Source organism: Pseudochaenichthys georgianus, chromosome 16 (assembly GCF_902827115.2).
Source record: "Pseudochaenichthys georgianus chromosome 16, fPseGeo1.2, whole genome shotgun sequence".
NCBI lineage: Eukaryota > Metazoa > Chordata > Actinopteri > Perciformes > Channichthyidae > Pseudochaenichthys > Pseudochaenichthys georgianus.
Window position 1 is genome coordinate 21,533,403 of NC_047518.2, and position 16,231 is coordinate 21,549,633.

General features: G+C 42.2%; 1 long non-coding RNA gene across 4 annotated transcripts in view; it reads right to left on the reverse strand.

Annotated features, from left to right (window-relative positions):
- The window catches only part of LOC117461216 (uncharacterized), a 114,546-nt gene that overhangs the window by 24,961 nt on the left and 73,354 nt on the right, over positions 1-16,231 (reverse strand). For all 4 annotated transcript variants that reach the window (XR_011644727.1, XR_004553675.2, XR_004553676.2 and 1 more), the window contains one exon: positions 14,759-14,837. This is a non-coding gene — a long non-coding RNA (uncharacterized lncRNA). The remainder of the gene's footprint in view (positions 1-14,758; positions 14,838-16,231) is intronic.

Sequence of the window (16,231 nt, forward strand, 5' to 3'; positions counted from 1 at the left end):
ATGTTCCTCCAACATCCAACAGGGTATGATTATTTCATTCCTTTTTTAACATAACACATCAATTATTCAACCTTTGCTCTACCAGATTTGATTCTTTTGATTTAACAAAAATGACTGTGCGTGTGTATGAGTGTGCGTCCAGCCATCTAAGAGGAGACTGAATATAGAATGTTCCGCAAAGATAATACCTCATGGCTAGGATGATTGATGGATGGTGAAGGGGTGGGGTAGAAGAAAATAAAAATGCAAGTACTCTGGAATAAATGATGACCGCATTAGCATAGTTATTTTCACTCTACAATAAATTGCCTCCCTCCAAGGCAAACTGTCCGCACAGCAAGTGTAACTGTGACAGTGTTCGTATGTGTTTCTGTTTGTGTGCTAGTAAAGTCACTTGTACTAATTCTACAGAATTGTTAGGAGGTTTGGAGCACTGATAAAGCAAAGATTAGATTAGTATACATTATCACTTCCAAGTTTTGAAAAGCAGTTAAGTAATTTCAAATACCCACTGGGTAGCAAAAGTAAACTTTAACTCTATAAATGACACAAAGTTCTAAAATGTACAACTGACTCCCTCAAGCATTTCTTGGATAATTGAATTAGCTTGGGATGTACACGCCTCTCATTAATTCATACCTTTACAAAAGTGATTTCGTTATCCTTTGGCCTCATTTCTTCTCTATCTCCCACTTTCTAACTCTCTGCATCTCTCTTTCTCCCTCGTCTGCCTTTCCTCTCCTCTCCTTACACCCTCATCCTCTGCTAATGAGCGCACTTAAATCTATGCCAAAACACAAACAGCAAGAGAAAAAGAAAAAGAGGTAGACTGCTTACTGGAAGCTCTGTTTGTTAAAGGACTCATCATGTGAGAGCTGTTTTCAATAAATAATAAATGCAAACGATGACTTTTGTCTCCAGACGAGACTTCGGGATATGAATTATGCATTATTATTCCTGGATAGGGCAATGCGGGGACAGGGTGGCAGTTTGTGTGTGATGGTGTGCACATGTAGATCCCTGCTACACAATGTCAGATTGTGAGGCTTACAATCACAGCTTCCATGTGGACACAACTCGCTGTGATTACATCTCTCAAGACATGTTTTGTGTGCCCAAATCTTAAGCTCCTGGAGGCTCATTTGACTTTGTTTTCAAACTTGAAACAGTAGGAATACAAACTGCAACCTTAAATTATTACTTTCAGCTTATCTTATGCTAATCAAGTCTCCTGATTGGTCAGATGATGAGTGTGTGAGGTTTTTTTGTCCTGTGTGTGGTGGGTGTGTGAGGTGGCCCTCCCAGCACATTTGTGTTTTTTTCCATTTGATGTCTACTCTCTCCCTTCTCTCCTTTTCCCCCTGCTGTTTCCTACTCTGTAATCATTACAACAACAAAGGAAGCTGCTCTCCCGCTAGACAGTGGAAAGGTTCCACTAGAAATGCTAAAATATATGTGGGTTTTTTTCCTTTTTCACGGCTTCTCGTCTGTTGTCACCGGGGAACATGAGTGGAACAACTTGATTGAAAATCAGGAAAAAAGGGAATAATTACAAAGAGGAGAAAGGCACCCATCCACCCGCGACAGCAATCACCAGTGATCTCTGCTGTCATTTCACTCTGCAGTAAATAATTCATCAAAAGAAACAAAGGGGAAACAAATATGCAAATAAATCCAGAAAAGGCCTTGTTACACCAGCCTACCGCCACATGGGAAGGATAGTTGTGGATTATTAGCACGGCAGGTTATGACTGTGATGATTCTGAATTCCTCTTGTTTTATCTGCCTTGACAGTACTGAAGTCACACATGCACAGGGAGAGGAAAAAACCTGGAGGGATTTGAGGGTTTTATTGAGGAGGGAGGGATGGAGGGATTAAGGACAAGGGGAATAGAAGGATTGAGGGAAGGGGGGGCAGGGAAGAGGGGTAGTCGACATCGGAGGGGAGAAGAAAGAGATTTGGGAGGGGAAGGGAGGAAAAGAGGGAGGGAGGCTTTTGAGGGTGTATTCGACAGTACTGTGAAAGGTAGCCATCAAGAGCTTTGATGAAAAGTGCAGGCCTTCTAAAGCTTAGGAGTGACAGCATATGATTTGGTCAAAGCATGAAGCTTTTCAAAGGTAGACATTCTCACTCCCATTCATCCCCCTCAGATTCAATGTAACTTTTGGGCTGAGCGCTGGCAAAATTCCCAAATTGGTTTGACAGATTGACTACATGTGGTATTGTCCCTGTGACTTGAGGACAGTAGGCTGGCTGGAAATGTAGACATCCTGACATGAAGGGGAATTAATGTTTCAACAGCTATGCTAAAAGTCACTTTTGTATTGAGGAAGTGGCAGAAGATGTGTAATTCTGTATGCCTAAAAGAAACCTCATTATCATTTTCCCATGGTTCTTTATTGGTAGCCATGCAAAAGTGCTTAATAAAAGTACAAGTATGGAATCTTTGTATTTGACTGACACAGTCCAAAAACAAGTCTGTTGGAACATTCAGCTGCCCTGACCTATTTCAAGCTACACATTTTTTTTTTACACATTCTGAAAGCATCCTTCTCAACCCTCATGGATGGTATGTGATTTCTGCGTTTTTGTATCACCTTAACCCAGAGCTTTGCCAATGGCCACCTAGTTTTCTTGGAGTGGTGCTTGAGGCTTATTAGCAGTTTGGCTCGGTAACAGCAATATGGACAGGCTTTCTGAGCCAACTGTCGTTAAAAGTGAGGGTTGAGGTTTACAATCCCAGGTCAGTGGTAACAGGCAGCTTGTTAGATTATACCAGTGTGTCATTTTCACACACACTTACACAAATACATCATGTTGAAAAAAGCATGCAATTTAACACCTACGCACAGACAGACAAACACATTCATGATACTGCTCTTTGCATGTAAAAGCGTCTGCACCAATTTGAACATGCATGCTTGTGAGGCCCTTGTCTGATAATAGTTTCTGGTTTGCTCTCGCTCTCTCTCTCACACACACACACACACACACACACACACACACACACACACACACACACACACACACACACACACACACACACACACACACACACACACACACACACACACACACACACACACACACACACACACACACACACACACACACACACACACACACACACACACACACACAGATAATAGTGTCTAATTTAGGCCCTCATATCTGTCTAGTTCTCCAGAGAACTAGACCTCATCAGGAATATATTGGTGACCTACATACTACAGTAGGAACACACAGACAGAGACACACTACACGGAAACGCAGACTAGAGTACTTACAGGCACACGAATGCATGCAGACACAGGCACAGAAACAGGCCTGCACACCCACACAATCAGATGCACAGACATGCAGGCGTGTAAACATGTCTGTATGCTGTACATACGTGTGTGGGGCCACCCACTTCAAAAACGGACATACTGTACGCAGGAACAGATGCACTCCCACGTCTTCTTTGAGAGGTCGCACAGGTCTTTCTTAAGACGCCATGAAAAAATAAACTGAGAGGAAAATAGTATTCATAATCTATATTGAAAATTGTGCAATGATGGATTGAATAGTTGTACATTTAATATTCTGCAGGTGATGTAGGGGTCAAACTAGCTGATCTTGGGGGTAAAATTAATCATTTAAAGGTGCTAAATACATAATTTGGAGCATTTCTTTCATTGAGGGAATTCTTCCACTCGACATGGTGATGGCTGATACGGCCGCTAGCAGCTAATGGTGCTAGCAGCTAAAACAGTGCTAACGTGTTGACAAAGCTAAGTGTTATCCAGAGGGGGAACCAACAGGTGGGCTTTGTGCTTCTCTAACAATGCCACAAACCAAACTAACATGCACTAACATTCATAGACAAGCACAGAGTAGTTGGAGTATAACACACACAGTGGGAGTGTGACTCTCTACACAGGAAAAGTGTATTGTTTTTTGGAATAAAAATGTTTAAGAGATAAAAGATTAAATAAGAAACAAATCAGTTGTGAGTCTATCATTCTTTTAAATAAAACATTACATAACACAAAATGCCCACTCCTGACAGGATCACACTTCATACAGTGTGACAGTCAACTATTTTGTAAAGCTGCATCATTTAGGATCCTACTTATACATGCCCTTCAGTGGTCATCATTTTTGTCCAGAACAGAATCTGCAGATCATGCCGATGATACAGTAACTGCATCATGTGTCTGAGCTGAAATAGCTGTATCTATGCTGTATTATGCATACTGTTGGCACCAGACAGACCTCCAGTCATCATTCATCATTCATGGGCATCGTCTGTCAGCTTCACAGTCTACTAAATAGCCGTAAGGACATGACAGATAGTGAGAGGGAGAATATCCAAACTAAACATACCAGAAGGCCTGACATAAAGTGATCACCACTGCAAACACCTCGAAAGAGAGTAAGTCAGAGATAAAGAGACAGAGAGCGAGATGTGAGATGGCATGACCAGGGCCGCCTTAATGCACGGGCTGACCTGGGCTGAAGCCCAGGGGCCGACGGAGATCAGGGGCCTATCATGAGCCAATAAAAAAGTTTTTTATTTCGGATGTTTTTAAAAAACATTTAAATAAACAAAGTCTTGGCTTTCAGAATATGAAACTTTTATTTCCAAAATCACACGATAAATACATTTTTGAAGCTTGTAAAGGGAAGATGACAGCTCTCACTCGCCACTCACTCCCCCTCCCTCCGGCTGACATTATGAATGTAAGGCGTATAGTAATCATAGATAACACGGCAGAGTCCGTTACAGTTTGTTTTCATCTGGTTTCAAATAAACAAAGTCTTGGCTTTCAGAATATTAAACTTGTTTCGGCAAATTCAGATGATAAATACAACGTTGAAGCTTGTAACGGCATAATTACAAGCGGAGAACGGAGTAACTTGACGTCACAGCAGGCATAACAACAGCCTGTGTTTCTCGTGAGGGTTTTCCCCGGGAAACAAACACAATACACACAAATGCAAAAATACACAAACACACACACTCGCGAGCTTCCCCCAGACCAGTAATCCAAACGAAAATATCTTCCCTCCGTGGTATTTTGATCATTTGCTCCGCTAATCAATCAGATCGATGGATTCCAGAGACATGATGACTCCGAAACAGTCAGTGGGCACCACTTCACAGCCAATCAGAATGAGAATATGTTTCACATGTGACTTATTCAAATTGCGAGTGATTGAGTGACAGATGAAGGTTGTTTAGGAGAAAAAGTTTGAGAAGAAAAAGTTTGAGAGTGGCGCTCGGAAAAGGAAATTGTTGAGGGAAAAGGAGTTTCGAGACAAGCAGCTATTACAAAGCATGCCGAAGCTTGCAGGTTATTTTAAACCTGTAGGCCAGGATGAGGAGGAAGGACAGATGAGTTCTGTACCGAGCGGTAGCGGTGCCGGCCGCGGGGCCTCGGAGCCAAGTAGGCCGTCTGGTTCTGATAGCGATGGAGTAGCGGGAGAGGAAAAACAGACAGGAGGGACATTATCTGTCGGAGGAGATGGAGAGTACGACGAGGACTTGCTACGTGGAGGGGAGCCAACGGCAACCGGACAAATACATGAGGGAGGCCCGATACGTCACTCATCTGGAGGAGAGGACCAGGCGCGCGTAGAGCAGAGTGGAGAAGTGCGATCACAGAGCCTGCCGAGGCTATAAATGACTTTGATTTGTTGTTTAAATAGGGGGCCTACAAAACCATCAGCCCCAGGGCCTGATGGCAGGTTAAGGCGGGCCTGGGCATGACAGCAGGGATATAAGAGGAAGACTTGTATTGCTTCGATCATATTGGTCCTAATATCTTTTAATGGCCGGTGTCATGATGAGAGCCAAACTATATTCAGTGGCAGGTTTAGAGCCCCTGCTTGAATATATCTACCAAAGGGTGGAGGCAGACATTTATGAGTGACTGTCTGCCTAACACCATGTTTATAAATGGCTAAAAGAACCCAACTCAAACACAGTGGTGGCTACGCATAAAGGAGAAGGAACTGAGGTTGGCCCACAACTGACGCAGAAAAAGGCAATAGGAGCAGCATGGAAACACATGAACTATTTTGACGTTTATGGGTGGTGAGAGGGACTTGGCTCAACGGAGAAGATGAGCTGACTCATAGTGGTGTCTTAACTTAGCTGGAGCTATTGGAGCTGGTGTCTGACCACAGTTGAGTCAGAACTTTTACAATTAAAGCAGACACACTGTCCAATCCATAGTACCTTTCCAAACAAAATAGATGTTTCTTGGGTTATGTGAACTGTAGCTGGAGATGATACTGCTGACAAGTTGACCCTGCTTCCCTCACAGGCTGAGCCTCGAAGGCAGCACCAGATCTCTGATTGTGTAATTATCTTTAGCCTTAGTGAATCAGACGCTAATTACAGGCTGATTCCGTGAGCATTAAATTACATTTAAGATGTACTTTCATGTACTTAAATTTGGCCCTTAGAGGCAGGAAGGTTGAACATTTCTAACTCAGTTGATTGAGATGTTTATTAGATGTCTGAATATCAAACATACTGACACAAGGGAGCAACTAGCTGGCCCAAAGGAGGACGAAATAAACCTAGTTATTGAAATTATAGGAAAAAACAAGAAAGAAAAACACCCTCCCCTCAGACTTACAGGACTGCAGAAACTAAAAGCAAGAGCAAGAGTAGAACAGTTGACACAGCAGTCTGCAAGTTATCCTCATGCCACAACAGGACGGAGAAAGAAAACACGTATAAAGTATTTCCTGTACACATTCCAAAATCAATAAGAATAAAATATGACTAACGTTGTGAAAAAGTAACTCCAGCCTTCACGACCTGGCCAGAAAATGAAAACCTTCCCTTTCTAATGAAGAACACAGCAGTATGGCTGAGCAGCAATTCAGTTTGTCTCCTGACGACTTGAGGTAGACAGAATAAATTGACAGTTCATCAGTGATTCGCACTGAGCTGTTTTACTGTTACATACAGTAGAGATTTATAAGCTGGACAGAGAATAGAAACGTTAATACCATTTTAACATAGTAATTTATCACCGCTAATAAATCAACAATGTAGGTTATGTGCTCATTAGTAATAAGCAAATGTTTGAAGATTTTAAACATGGTAAACATAAAACCTGCCAAAGATAAGCATGCTAGTGTTTTCATCTTGAGCATGCATGCTGGTGTAAGTATTTAGCTCAAAGCACAGCTGTACCAAAGTACAGCCTCACAGAGCTGCCGGCGTGGCTGGATAATCATGTTTCTTTTTCGATTTGAAATCAAGCATAGCTGTTCATAATTTTTCATCATTCTTCCCACATATGTAATATAACTTAAGCCAGCCAGAAACATGTGTAAATGTGTATTGATGCAATCTATTAAAGATGTGTTTTTTTTGTTGAGGACTTCCCTGAATATCACCATGTTTACTTTGCATATTTATACATTTAGATTCCCTAAAGTTTGTTTTACCATATGTAAACAGATTTTATTTTTCAATTATTATGTTACCATTTTCATTTTTCGTAATGCCCACTGTCTTTCTTTTTTCTTTATCTACTATTTCCTTATGTGAATGCTTTAGCAACACAAATATAACCTGTCATGCCAATGAGGCAGGATGAAATTGAAAAAAAAACGAGACTGGGGGGGTGCAGTGTGATGGTGATATGTTCGGATTGCGTGATGTTATTTTCTTAAAATGAGTCAGAAAGTGAAGGAGAAGCCAATTTAAAGGGACAGAGAGCGTATGCGATGACAGACAGGCACAGAGTAAGATGAGGGCATTCTGTAATCATACAGTCAGTGTGAGCTACCAAAGAGCTGAGCCACTGTTATGTAAACCAGAATGAAACATTCATGAGCAAACCATCGTCTCATTCTCAACCCATTGGGAGAGTGCATGAATGACCCATATGGTGGGTTGGCTACTATCTGAAACTCATCTATGGCAAACGGGAACACTTTGAAGGGTTCAATGCACTGGGCAGATATCAAACCCAGAGAGATGTGTGGAAGGGCAGGAAAAGAGACAACCTTTATCGTCATCAATGGAAAGGATTTTACGATGCCAGAGTAACTGAGGTTATATTTAAAAACCTTAAGGAAAAAAGATGGAAAAGGGTTTTTGGGGGTGAAGGGAGAAGATGAAGGACAGAAAGGGGGTATATAAGGAGGAGGAACGAGTAGAGAGACAGGGATTAGGCGATAAAAAGACAGATGAGATCAAGAGACAGCTCTGACACGCTCAGGCAGCGTATGCTTTCTGCGAGCAGCTGGGCTTCACACACACACACACACACACACACACACACACACACACACACACACACACACACACACACACACACACACACACACACACACACACACACACACACACACACACACACACACACACACACACACACACACACACACACACACAAACGTTGTGATGTGGTTAGCTGTGACTTTGTCTCTGACTGGGTGTATATATGAGATGTTTGAGAAGGGGCTGTGCTGTAGGAAGTTGTGCCAGATCCCCAACACCACACCCCACCATCATAAGGAGAAGGGGACTTAGGGGGCTTTGGGCTTCTGTTGTGGTTACTTTAATTCTCCCCCTCTCTTTTTTTCTGTCTCTGACTCTCACTCTATCCCAGTCTGTCTGTTTCTCGGTCCAATGCTCCGTTTCCCTCCGGCTGTTTTCTCTGAATTTTCTTCTCTATATATCCATCGATCTCTATCTTATCTCTAACTCCTCCAATTTTCACTTTCTTAGAGGCAATACACGTCCATGAAAATGGACAAATATGTACCCTACATATTTGCAACACTTTTAAATGAAGAAACAACTAAAAATCCTTTCCATTTCTCACCCCTTTTCAACACTGTGTCAAACTTAAACCCTTACATTGAGCTACATTCACTGACTTGTGTTAACAATTCTACATTCCCTTTGAATGTCTGGTATGATATCAGAGAGGAAATGTAAAAAAATCACCTCTCTTACAAATGGCCCTGGACACAACATCTGAGCAGACCAGTTTAGCAAAAAAGAATCTCATATCAGTGAGCCTTACCCTAGAAACTCTGAAATAGGGGTATGAGTTGAAAGTCAGATCTGTGACACAAACAGTTAAATGACCTGATCGTAAAGGCATGTGTAGGGCTGTTGTAACATGAACACAGGAGAAGTTTACATTATGACTGTAATAAGTATAAGAACCTCCTGCCAGATAAACCACAAGGCTCTGTGATCATACGGTGGTGGGCTTTGTTGAGTTTTAGGGCTTCTGTTGTGGTCGCTTTGTACTTCAGTGATTTTTTCTTTCTCCAGGATTATCATGACATTCATTAAGCATTCCTCCATCACTCAACCTCTGTGTCTCTTTTCTTCCTCCTACAGAGTGTGATTTTAATATCCTCAAATTACAACATTTTTATTTTGTTATGTTCTTCCCTCTTTCCTACTCTTTCTCTCTGTTCTTACACAAACCTTGCTCTGTTTGTAGTAGGAAGAAGAAAAAAAAAATGTATCTAACTTAAAGGACATTTTAACCTGAGTGTCACTGGCCATTCAGGATGGAGCAAGACTCAAAGAGATTTTAATACATTTCATGTCATTTGTTAGATGCTTTTATCCAAAGCGACATACATACATGCAGTACTGTGGCCAATGCCCACAGGAGCCATTTGAGGTGAAGTGTCTTGCCCAGGGACACAACGACATGCTGACTGAAGTGGGACTCGAACGTGCTACCACATGATTCGAAGTCCAGCACACTATCCACTGAGCCACAGCCTCCATAATAATAATCAAACATCCGACCACAAACCCGCTCTACATAAACAGACACACACACACACAAACACAAATCTATACAGAGCCCTGGGTGCACTCATACACACATGGAACCCACCCATCTGATTTTATGTCTAAATAAACTCACACACACACACACTCTTACCACCCACCCACACACCCCTTCTTCCACTGTTTCCTAAACCTCAAACACCCACACTCTGCCTCTTGATTCAATTAAACCACAGTCAAGTCTGGCGTGTGAGATATACCCTATGGAGGAAAGTGGGAGATGTGTGTGTGTGTGTGTGTGTGTGTGTGTGTGTGTGTGTGTGTGTGTGTGTGTGTGTGTGTGTGTGTGTGTGTGTGTGTGTGTGTGTGTGTGTGTGTGTGTGTTTCTTGTGTTTCTTGTGTGAATCAGAACACTTCCTGACCTCTTTTGCCATGGCCCTTCCTGCTCATTGTGGTAATGGGTAAGTGCCCTTTGACCCTCTAATACATTCTATGCTTGCCTTCCACTGCTGCCCCCATCTCCCCCACACATCTTCTGTGTTTTTGTTCATTCTCTCCTTTCCTGTCTGTCTGTCTGTCTGTCTGTCTGTCTGTCTGTCTGTCTCACTCTCAGTCTCTCTTCCCTAATGAGACAGGGACTGTCCTCCCTATGGGGAAAGAGGTCAGTGCCCCTGATACACAGATACACATTAACATACAGACGTTGACTGCACACATGCATACACATGCAGACAGGACACATGCAGACATGCACACATCCATGCAGATAAAAGGACAAACCCCCACCAATAATGCCACACACACACACACACACACACACACACACACACACACACACACACACACACACACACACACACACACACACACACACACACACACACACACACACACACACACACACACACACACACACACACACACACACACACACACACACACACACACACACACACACACACACACACACACACACACACACACACACACACACACACACACACACACACACACACACACACACAGACCCAGACCCAGACCCAGACCCAGACCCAGACCCAGAACAATCCCATCTCTATTATGCAGAACATCAGTTAGCTGATGGTAGAACTGATTATGCAGCTACCCTCTGCTAGCCCACAACTCCCTGTTGGATATCTGCCTTTAAAACCCCCCATCCCAAATGTCTTTTTAGCATATCAATAGAGAATTATATATTCCCAAACAGTAGGACTTGCATACATATAGCTTTCCACAATGTTCTCATCTCAACATGTCACAGCGTGAGCCAATTTAAAAGAAAAATACTAATGTAGGCAAACATTTCACACTAAAAGCATCCAAAAGTATAATTTAACTGTCACGCTGATGTTGGAATTACAGAGGTTCCCCGTCATGATTTGTTTTTCAGGCGTATATTTTATAAATATAATATATTGTATATGCAGGTGTATTTATGTTTTCAGATGAAATACATTTTAAACGTTTGCTGTTGATCATCTCACACGTTATCCCTAGTGATTAAACAGACCCTTAATCACCAACAATTAGCAGCTCTGTGCCAACTCTTTATCATACAGCAGGTGATCTGCTTCTCGGAAATGAGCTCAGTTGGAAAATAAGAAAATGCTAAGAATTGTTGAGCCATCACATAAAAACATCAATCTCCTTGTTGAATCATCAGCAGTAATAAAAACAGAAACCAAAAACGATTTTGAACACAAAAGAGTTCATAAAACTTTAAGTGGTGTAGGTGAATCAGTTACGTGTTAAAAGACACTGCTGTAAGAGATATAGAAACACTAACTTTAAATGTATGTTGTAGGGCTGTGGCTCAGCAAGCGGTTCGGGTCACGAACATGTCAAAGATCCGTAACAGGATAAAACAATAAAAAAAGTGAAGGCACAGAGCTGATAGAGGTGCATAGGTGCTTGTTGCCATCAGTGTTGGTGTAGTTTTGTCGAAAATGGAGAATACGAATATATCTGGTTTAGAGTTTCATTACTTTTTTTGGGGTGGTTTTGGCGCAGTGGTTAGAGCGTTGATCATCAGATCAAGCGGCATTGGTGAACTCCAGTTCGAAAACCCGCCTCAGCTACCATAGCGTCAGGCCGTTGTGTCCTTGGGCAAGACACTTTACCCGCATTTGCTCCTGTGGGTAATGTCCACAGTAATGGCTCTTACATGTCTAATATGTGTAATGTCTACTTGTAAAGCGCTTTGAGCACCTGTAAAAGCACTCTAATAAAAAAATGTAATGCATTATTATTATTACTTTACAATCAGTGATTATGTTATATTGAGTGTTGTGTTTCTTGTAGCAGTGTCAAAGCATATTGTAAATGTTTCCTGAAGACTTCTTTGTCTGTGAGGAAAAAATACTTCTAGTCATCCTCTTCTCCACTGCACTTTTCCTTTTTCACTGGCCAAGTTCTTCCAAAATGTTCGTTTTCCTACTTAAATATTCTTAATTGCGTGTCTCACTTTACATTGAGAAAGATATGGCCTAATGCCACATGTTTGAGCTTCAGAAAGAAAACCTGACAGTCGGTCGTCTATTACATGTTACATGTTACTTGTTAGACGCTTTTATCCAAAGCGACTTACATCAATACTGTGGGCAATACCCACAGGAGCAATTTGGGGTGAAGTGTCTTGCCCAGGGACACAACGACATGCTGACTGCAGGGGTGTTTGAACCTGTGACCCCTTGATCCGAGCACCAACGCTCTATCCACTGTGCCACACGCCTCCATTGCATACTGCATCTATCTTAAATGTGAAACTTCAGGTAGAATGTGAAACAGTCAGCAGCAGCGGAGAAACTAACTTCAGATCACTCAACAAATACCTTGGCTTGACTGGGTCCCAGAGGGCCGGCTTTATAGATTGGTGCAGTGCAGGGGTGAGGACTGGTGACCCCAACAAAGATTGCTTGCTAAGCAAATAGGCAAAGTAATCTGGCTTGGTGTGTGCGCGCATATGTGTGCTCACACTTGTGTACCTTCCCCATATGCTTGTGTATTTGTCTGCAGATGTGCAGTGTGAGCATATCTGCAAGTGTGTATGTGTGTTGGTGTGTGTGCTTGCCTGCTCGCTCATGAGGAGCTGAGAATGTGGTCCCTTGTTGCATTTTCATTGATAATGCCATGCATTGCCACTCTGCATGTTTTAGCCTGGTAATTGAAAGGCCATCTGCGGTCTACTGGGGAGGTTTAGTAAAGGGTAAACTACGAGGCTCATTATTTTAGGAGAGGGCAGCCCTTGGAGGCCAAAAGCAATGAGTTTGTGTCCAGTTTAACCTTCAGAAAACTCAATTACAGTATGCATGTGCCATATTTATGCATGTTCTTTAGGAGTTTGTGCACACTTGCATACATGTTTTAAAACAACAGTAATAAAACAAAGTCAAGCTGACCTGTAGTTCTGGCAGAACAAAAGCAGCTACTACTTTGTCAAACAGACAGTGTTGTCTTAACCAAAACTTGGTACAACAGCACACAAGACACAGAACATGTATTAGACATAGTGAGTGTGTATGTGCTGGTTTGCCTTTGTAAGTCTGCTAGGTCCATAAACATGGAAACAGACATGACCTGCATGTCTCAGCAGTTTCCTGTGTAAGACGAGCCCTGTGTATGTGTGCGTCCCCATGGTTCTCCTGTCACTCCTCGGCCCTGCACAGCAATGCTTTCCACTCTATTAGTGTCTCAGTGTCTGCACAGCAGCACATGTGTATCTGCCTTTACATATATGTGTGTTTCCATCTGTCTCCTGTCACCAGCAGACCTCTCAGCAACAGGACCTGTTAAGATCAAGGGTCATTTCTCGAAAGGTCAAAGTTCACCTTTCAAAAGGTGAAAAGCCAACAGGGTCAGGTCTGGTGTGAGGTGACATTGAACAAGCACACAGCTGAATGCTTGACAACTCACACCTTTGGGAACTTAGAAAACATCCCAAGTGGAAAACAATATTCACTACAAAGACATACCACAGTCCTCTTTTATAGGCAAAGAGACATGGGAGACTGCCCTAAGAGATAAGTGGTTACTAGGGGTGTCACGATTTCATTTTCGTTTTCTTCCAGAGCTGACTATAACATTGTGTGAGTCTTGATTTGTATATTCCAACAGAATGTCGGTTTACATTGGGCCCTGACATAATAATATTTGTTCACATACATGCTTTAATTAGCTGCCAAATAGTTGCTAAATTGCACCGCAGCTGCTAAATAATGTGTTTACTAGAGGGATATTAGAAGAACAATAAACATTTAAGTACAAAGAATGAGGGAGAGCCCCTTGAGAAATTACTAATTTAGAAATGTCTGGTGTCGGTCTGTATTGAAAAGAAGACTTGAAAGGAGAGGAAGTCCAAGTTCACCCTGGCATTAAGAATAGGGGCTGCGGGCTTACAATCACAGACATCCTTTAACATCCACACACAAACACACCCACACCCTTGCACTTACAAACTTGCACAGCAGCACACACTGACAAATATCTCGCCCAAGTACAAAGTCAACCCATTCAACCAGTCCGGCAGTTAAAAACAAAGTTTTTCCCTCCAGCTAAACTCAAGCCTGACCATAATTGAGTCTGTGCTTTCAAGTGATTTTATTGAATTCCCCTTCACTGCTGTATTTGTATTGTTTTTACTTTGTTTTTTTCTATACTGCCGCACTATGTTTTATTGTGTGTGTTTTAATGTCTGATACCTTGGGAAGATGGGGAAATAAATGTCATCATGCACTGATACATTCTTTTTCTTCTTGTTCTATTTTGGAGCACAGTGATGACATTTGCTGCTTCCCTTGCTGGGATATATACAGTGCTAAGATATGGTTATGGTAATTAAACTACAGGGCTTAGAACTAGTGTAATTACTTATCTCAAATCTGATCAAAGCAAAAACATAACCAGATTAACCATTAATGACCATCCATAACTACAAAACAGGCATGTGCTATACTCACATTTTGTCTACATTGCTCCTTCATCATTGGTGGTTATAGCTGCACAGCCATGGGTAGTGGTGGGTTGGAAATAATGTATCTATAACAGATGAAATAAAAGAAAGCATGAATAGATATGTGCTATACAAATACCCTGACAATTCTCCTACGCATCAATATATTAACCATAGCTCAAATGAACATTCATATGGATAAACAACATTACAAACATGATACACTGCCAAGGACACATGACACACACAACTACACATAACTTAGACAGACATAATGATGGCTAATATAAGGCTCTGAGTAGCTGTTATCACAAAAGAAGTAATGATAAAGCCGAGAGGCACTCCTGCTGCTTCCCTTCTTCTGTATTGCATTGGCAGAAAATGAACCTTGGTTGTCAAGGAACATTTCTGTATAGTTTGGGATCCTTTTGTTGAATTGACAAAAGCCAGCGGTGCACGCGGTTATCAACAGACAGTTATGTTCACACTCACAGTAATCGTCAAAAAACTTTCAATCATAGCATCCTCCATTTCCCAACAGTGCCTGAAGATCACTCCCTCCTTGTGTGTGTCTATTTTCTGAACTGTTACCATTTCAATAATATCCATTGATAGAATGGTATAATATAGACACAGAAGAGTGTACTGGGTATATGATTGGTTTAACAATAGTATGGCTACCTCTGCCTCACATGTTGTGATCATTCCTTGATAGTCCAGATATGTATTGTTTTTACCCTGAACTTCCCTCATCGGTGAAATCGCAAAAACTGTGAATTTCCCCCTAGCCCACACACGCATAAACCCCTTAAACCCCAGTTTGTGCGTGAGTGTGTGAGAGTGTGGGTCTGCATATGTATGAATGTGTGTCCATCTTCTATCCAGTTGAACAGGATGTAGGAGGTTAAAGGAGAGGGTCAAAGGTCAAAGCCTGACTAAATAATTACCAGATACACTTTTGGACGACACACACACAAACACACAGCTTCACGACTATAAGGGTTGTTATTTTTGAAATGTCTGGACAGTCTCTTCCTCTGTGACCCCCTTAGGCTGTGCACACACCTTCACCTATACAAAAACACACACTTGAACGTGCTCTCTTTTCCTCCCTGTCTGACTGGCCCTCACACACCCCACCCCACCCTACCCTACCCTCACACGCGCGCGCGCGCGCACACACACACACACACACACACACACACACACACACACACACACACACACACACACACACACACACACACACACACACACACACACACACACACACACACACACACACACACACACACACACACACACACACACCACACACACACACACACACACACACACACACACACACACACACACACACACACACACACACACACACACACACACACACACACACACACACACACACACACACACACACACACACACACACACACACACACACACACACACACACACACACACACACACACACACACAC